Source organism: Microtus ochrogaster, chromosome 10 (assembly GCF_000317375.1).
Source record: "Microtus ochrogaster isolate Prairie Vole_2 chromosome 10, MicOch1.0, whole genome shotgun sequence".
Taxonomy (NCBI): Eukaryota; Metazoa; Chordata; class Mammalia; order Rodentia; family Cricetidae; genus Microtus; species Microtus ochrogaster.
The window spans coordinates 11,269,463-11,276,511 of record NC_022016.1 but is presented as its reverse complement, the minus strand read 5'-3'; positions in this window follow the sequence as shown (position 1 = coordinate 11,276,511).

The following is a 7,049-nucleotide window of genomic DNA, read 5'->3' as shown; positions in this document are numbered from 1 at the left end:
CTTGGTGAGCTCCAATTAGATCAGCCCCACCGTTTCAGTGTGTGGGCGCACCCCTCGCAGTCCTGATTTCTAAAATTGCTTGTCCTATAGGATTATGTAGTATATCTGCAATACAATTTATGTTGTAGTATGCAAAAACCTGTTTCATTTTACAATAAACATATGCTAAAGCATTGTCAGTCTTAATTTATATAGGTATTGCCATGATGACTGTAACTTCTAATAAACTGTAATTATAAAATCAGCCCTTTCAGAATTTAAAGCAACTGCCTATTAAAATTCTGAATTTAGATCTATAGTATAGTTATACCATACTATATTTTACTTTTGCAAATTCTGTAAAATGAAACCCTTCCATTTACCAAATTTTATTTCTTTGGGCACCCTTTGTGTTACTCCCTGCAGCTAATGGAGTTTGGTTATATAAGGAAAAAATAGGGCATTTCCTTTTAATTTCCTTAGCTTTAGTCAAGTGATAGAAATTTCTTTTTCTAAACCCTTGGTATTAAGATGATGTTTCTTATGAAATTCTGCAACTTCTAGCCACATTTCCTACCAGTAGCTTATCTATTTAATAATTATCTTGTGCTAGAGGTCATGATAGACCCACATGTGATCTGATGTGTATTATACACAAGTGGTGATTTCTATTTCTGATTATTTCTTGTAACTGAATAAATAAATTATTGTGACTCATCTGAATAACGTTAGCTGTTTCAACATGTAAAACAACTGTTTCTGCATATTGAAAGTCTGTAACTATATTAAGAGTTCTGGAAAATCTAATAATAATACCTTGAGAATAGCATATAATTCTCTCTTTTGAACAGAATCATATAGACTTTGATCACTGTACTTAAATTTCCTTATTACCTGCTTTTCTGACTTGTTTGCATCAGTATAGAATGTAGGACCTCCAAAAATTGGTGTTCCCCATACAATGTGAAGAAGGAACCTATTAACTGAAGTATCTTGTTCTTTAGTTATTTTTTGATAATCTCTCCCCTCAAAATTATTTTAAGTTATTTGCCAATGATCATTTTCTTTTCACAATTAGGAAATTTCAGCATTAGTAAAAGGTACCAAACTTTCTTTTGGTCTATTCCAATTTATAAAATCTTGATTTTTCTTTAAGAATTAACTCAGAAAACTTTTCTGTATAAACATTATTTTTTCTTACTCTATTTATGTGGTAAAATATCCATTCTAAGATTTTTTCTTTGCATAAAAAATCTTGTAGGAGAATGCTTAGAATGTAAAATAACCAGAATGCAATAAAAGCCTGTATCCAAATGATCCAGAGTAGCATCCTGTAATTTCTTTTCTACTGAAGTCAATTCTCTCTCAGCCTCAGATGATAATTTTCTTGAACTATAAGCCCTTATCTTTTTGATAGATTTGATATAAATTACTTAGCTCTTGAGTTGTCAATCTAGTATAATAACAGTTATATAACCTGTTAATAACTCCCAGCAATTCTTGAAAATCATTAAGAGCTCATAATTGATTTTTCCTGATTTGTACTTTCTGTGGTTAGATTTTTGTAAACTTGTCTTCTATCTCAGATAATTAATAGAATCTCCTCATTGTATTTTTTTCAGGAATAGTTTATAGTTACCAACAAGGCAAAATTTTCTTTACCTCTTCTAAAATTTTCTCTAAGGAATCTGCATCTGAACCAGTTAGTAAGATATCATTCATATAATGGTAAATTATAGATTGGGGAAACTGATTATAAATTACTTCCAGTGCCTGATGTATAAAATATTGACACAAGAAAAGAACAATTTAACAGTCCTTGATAATAACTTTAGGCCAATTGTCTTCCATTTCATAATACAATGGTACAGCAATTTCTTCTCTAAACTCCTCTGTTTGTGTGTAAATATTTTTCTTAGTTTTCTTAGTATGTTTTTCTAAGGATTATATCTTGGCAATTTTTCATATCTGACACCAATATCAAACAACTTTTTAGGGATAAAACATGAATTACTAAACTGATAATGATTAAAATTGACAATATGTAAATACCAGTTATGTTGATTCTCCCTTCATTTTATGTTTCCATTTTTAAACCATCCATTATGAAATAATACAGAGATCTAAAACTTTTTTTTGTAATATTGGTTCCCATTTTTAAGGTGAGAAAAACATTTTCAACTAATTTCCTCCCCTTTAAGATTTTTCAATTTTTCTCACCAGATCTGTCACTGACAGTGCTGACTGTCACTGTATATCACAACTGGGCAGAGAACACGGGTGTTTCCCAACCTGGCTAAGGACTGCTCCAGCTGCTCACACAGAGCTGTGAGCTGAGAGTGTGTGGGTGTCACAGCAAATATAGATGCCTGAATGTGTGTCAAAGCAGGCTACAAAGTGTGGCTGCAGCCAAGTAAGTGAGAGCATGGGACTACCTGAAGGCAGAACCAGCCAATCATGTGCAGCTCACTCTGATGTTTAGAACCCAGGTGCCTATGGAATTTGGGACCTGTGGAGTTTTGGTGGAAGCTGGAGGAAAAGCCCAGATTTGATCAGAGGGCTTGGGACTGAACAGCTGCAGGACCAGGCAGGACAGAAACTTCCATCTACACACAACATTGAACATTTTCACTTAAAATGATATTTTATTATTTGTGAAGTTCATACCGATGCACTTGATCATATTTAAATAATTCTCACACAACTCTTAAGAGAACAACTGTCATCTTTCTACTCATTTTCTTTTACTTTTTTCTAAACATATCTTGGATATCAGACTATTTGCTTCAGTATAGTAAACCTACAAGGGGTCACACTCTTAATAAAAACTTACTCTGCTGCTCCTAATTCCTCTTAATTATGAACAGATTCTTGGGTAGATATAAGATTTCATGCCCATCTAGCCACTCAATGCTGACACTTTATCTGGCTTGAATTTGTACAGCAATAATATATGCTATCACAACGGTTGTGAGTTTACTAATTGCTCTATGGTACCCTATAAACTCACTTTATTATAGTTGTCTATTTCCTCTGGCTCCTGTAATAGTTCCACTTCCTATTTTACAATAATGGCTAACCACTGGGAAGAGGGGATAAGGCATAGATGTATTATTTAGGGATGACTAGTCAACACTCTTTTATGCTTTCTCTCTTGGTCAGTTGTGGCTCTCTGTTTTAATTGCCAGCTACTATGGGAAGAAACTTCTCTGATCATTGTTGGGATATGTATTAATCTCTGTGTATAATCATGATTGTTTGATACTTTATTCATTTAGTAGAACAATAGTAGTATGTTCTTCCCTAGGGCCTATGGCCTCTCTAGCCATAGGGTTTTGGATCCACTGACAGTTCTAGGTATGAATTTAATCTTGTGATGCCATACTTAATCCAGTCAGGAAGTGTTTGGTTACTTCCTTAATATTCATGCCATTATTTCATTAATGCCCATATCTTGGCATCCTAATTGCTATGCTGAACAATTTAAACATATTTCTTAGATACATTATTTTTCTTCTTTTCAGAATACTGTACTCAGGTTCTTAGCTCATTTTTATTAAGTCTTTCTTTTTTTTTATGAAAGGAAAAATCCTGGTATAAACTGTTTCAAATAGCCCAGAGCTCTAAGAATGTAACTTCAGGGCTCTGTGTAATCAACTGTACCAATTTGTATAGTTGTCAAAAGGATCCATGGAGTGTAAAATATGGCTTATATTGTTAAGGTTAGGCTGGCTGGATGATATGCTGTGGACTGTTTTTATAAAGCAAACTAGTCATCAAGAGAGTATCTAATAACTGCTACTTAGATTCAAATTGTCCCATCCCCTTTGTATTTTCTCATGTGCAGGAAAAAGAAACAAGAAGTGTTTATAAGAAGTTCGATGACATTAATAGTAATTTTTATAATGCTTAACACGTTCTCAGTTTCAGAGTCATGTGGATTTGCCTGGTCTGTCAATTATTTGTAAAGCTCACAACTGGGTTGAGAAAAATTCTATCACCAATTCACAGGCCTGTGAAGGGTTCTCTCACTGTATAATCATATCAGTGGGGATTCTCTTAATAGTAGAAGAATATAGCTGAAAAAAATGGACCACATAGATGTTATCTAAAAGTTTCTTTGAAAGCAAAGAAACAAACAGTGACACAGCCACAGACAGGTAATCATAAAGGGTCCTAAGACAATAATAGTTATTAGATTCCTTCATTGTCATGGAGCAAGCAGTAATTCAAGTTTACAAAGAGAAGAACAATTTCAGATTTTTAATTCTTATTTTATCTCATTAAAATATCTTTATAATTATTCATATTTATGGTGAGTTTTATTTGACAGCTTCTGAAATATTTTGACATCCATTCTCTCATATTCAGTGGTAAAGAAAAACAAATGGAAGTAACTGGCCTTAGTGAATTACACCATATTTCAACTAGATTTCACATTCACTTTGGGATGATCCAATTTTTTTAAAAAAATGTATTCTTTTAAATATCTATATTCAAGGTCTGGACACGTTCAATATACACCAATGCAAATGTATTAAACTCAGAATAAAGAGTTTTCATGGCAATCTCTATATGATGAGCTGACAGTCATGTTAAATTTTTATTTTAAGCTTTTGAAAAAAAATACACAAAGATAATATTGGTTACAACCACAGCTCAGAAGATACTAGTTTTCTAATTGGAACACATTAAAGAGCTACTACATACAGCCATGGATTCATCGATGAAAATATTAACTTGATTTTTGTGCTTTTATGAAATTGCCTAGACTCTGGTACCTAGTAATCTTGATTCTATCTTTTCCTCTCTGTGAACCCTGAGGCAAGTTGGTTCACTTAATTATACCTATGCCTCTTGAAATGGGTATGCATGACAGAACACGTATCACTAAGTAGCTAGAAGAATTGTGCTGATGTACTTAATAAACATATAGTACAAACTATGTGCCAGAAAAAATATTTAGTGTATATTTCATGGTTGTATTCCCAGGTACAGGTGCTTTTTAGAGGAAGTTTCAAAATTTTAATGTTGGGAGTATTGGTATAGTGAGAAACTAGATGATGATGAAATAATACAACATGATATGTGGCAAATTAAAGAAAAAGAAGTTTACCTAGGATTAGAGAACATAGGTGAGTGCTGTCAACATCTATAATGGGGACTCTGGCTTATACTTAGAGACATTATAAAGGGAAAAGGTAGGAATGAAGATATGTGTCCAGACACTGCCACCCTTTTTATTAAGAAAACAAAATATTCTCAGAAACCCCCAACAGCTTTCAACTTGGGCAATGTGCCATTCTGTTCAAAACTGGAATGCTGTGACAAAGAGGAAGAAAGGATCATATTTTTCACAGGTGCCTGTGATCTGCATCATGGATTAAAGGATTTCCTCAATAGCACTTCCTTAAACACTTTACAATCACAGTAAGCTAACACCTTAGCAACTTTAGATACCAATTAAAGCACATCCTTTGTCTCCTCCTTTCTGGATATAGTACATTGTGCTTAGTGATTTGATTATTCCTGTATTTAGAATTTATAAATCAATGTGAGTTAATGCATCAATGTTGTCATAGAAGGGAATCACTACAATTTGCTTTGGAATCTCTACAGGTATATTTAGAAGCATCCAGGAGAAAAAGGTAAAATGTTCATGTGCAGCATCCCTTTGCTTTTCTCCCTAGTCCACATGTTTATCTTATCTTTGAAATGCACAAAATGAAGGAGAGTCAGTACTCCATCTCACTAAATCAGGTTCTTCCTCTCCCTGACCACAGTTCCATTTAGGAGATTTGTACTGTGAATATAATGGAAGAGACCGAGACCTTTCTCTCATTATAGAGATTTATCATTAATGTTAGACCTTATTTCCTATATTACTTAGACTATTCTGCATGAGGATAATGCTTCTGTCTGTCAGTAACAATTGCATTATTCTTGACTGGCACAGATCAGCAGTTTGTAATATCTCTGAAGAGCTGGTATATTGCATGTTCCTGAGAGGTATATTAATGCTGGTGATGAAAAGTGTATGTGATATAATTATAATATGATTAGCTGCTGTTAAGATAAGGGACCATTTCAAACTCCATAAGAAGTCATAATGTGGCAAGTATCATTTATTTATTAGCCTTTCTATATATTATTAACAGCTCCAAGAAGAATACAGTCTTCTTTTCTTGTTCTCTCTCTCTGTCTCTGTCTCTGTCTCTGTCTCTCTCTCTCTCTCTCTCTCTCTTTCCCACACACACACCTCTTGTTAATGCTAAGCTTATGAGAGATTACACCCTAAAAGTGATATTTTATTTGAAGTTATCATGGGCAATATATTAAGTTAATAATTAGTTAATTGAGGGAGGAAAATATCCTAAATGTGGATTTTGCCATTCAACTGGCTAAACTCCCAGTCTGACTAAAGGAAAATGTGAATTAAGCAGAAGAATTCTTTATTCTCTGCTTCTTGGCTCTAAATACAATGTGGCTAACCCCAGATTTTCCAACTGGCATGCTTTCTTGATCATAATAGACTATATTCCTTGATCATGCTTGTCAAAATAAACTCTACCTTCTTTAAACCTCATTTGATGAATATTTTGTCACAGTAACAAGTAACAATACAGACACAAAACACCTAGTGTATCAGATCTCCAAATATGTTGAAGGAGCTGCGGGCCTGCTTTTCGTCCCGCCCAGCTCCCGCACTGCTAGCTTTACACCAGAAATAACAACAAACAAACTGTATTCTTTTAAACACTGTTTGGCCCATTAACTCTAGCCCTTACAGGCTAATACTCATATCCCAATCAACCCAGCTCTAATAATCTGTGTAGCATCAGTCTTACTGGGAAAGATTCTAGCCTATGTCCATCCTGGGTCTGAGCTTCATGAGTCTGCCCAGGAGAGGGGAGCATGGCCTCAGAGCTCAATTCCTCTTTCTCCCAGCATTCTGTTCTGTTTACTCCTCCTACCTATGTTTTAACCTATGAGACCAAGCAGTTTCTTTATTACTTAACCAATGACCTTCCTCCATCATTTCCCCTTTTTCTGTTTAAACAAAAGGAAAG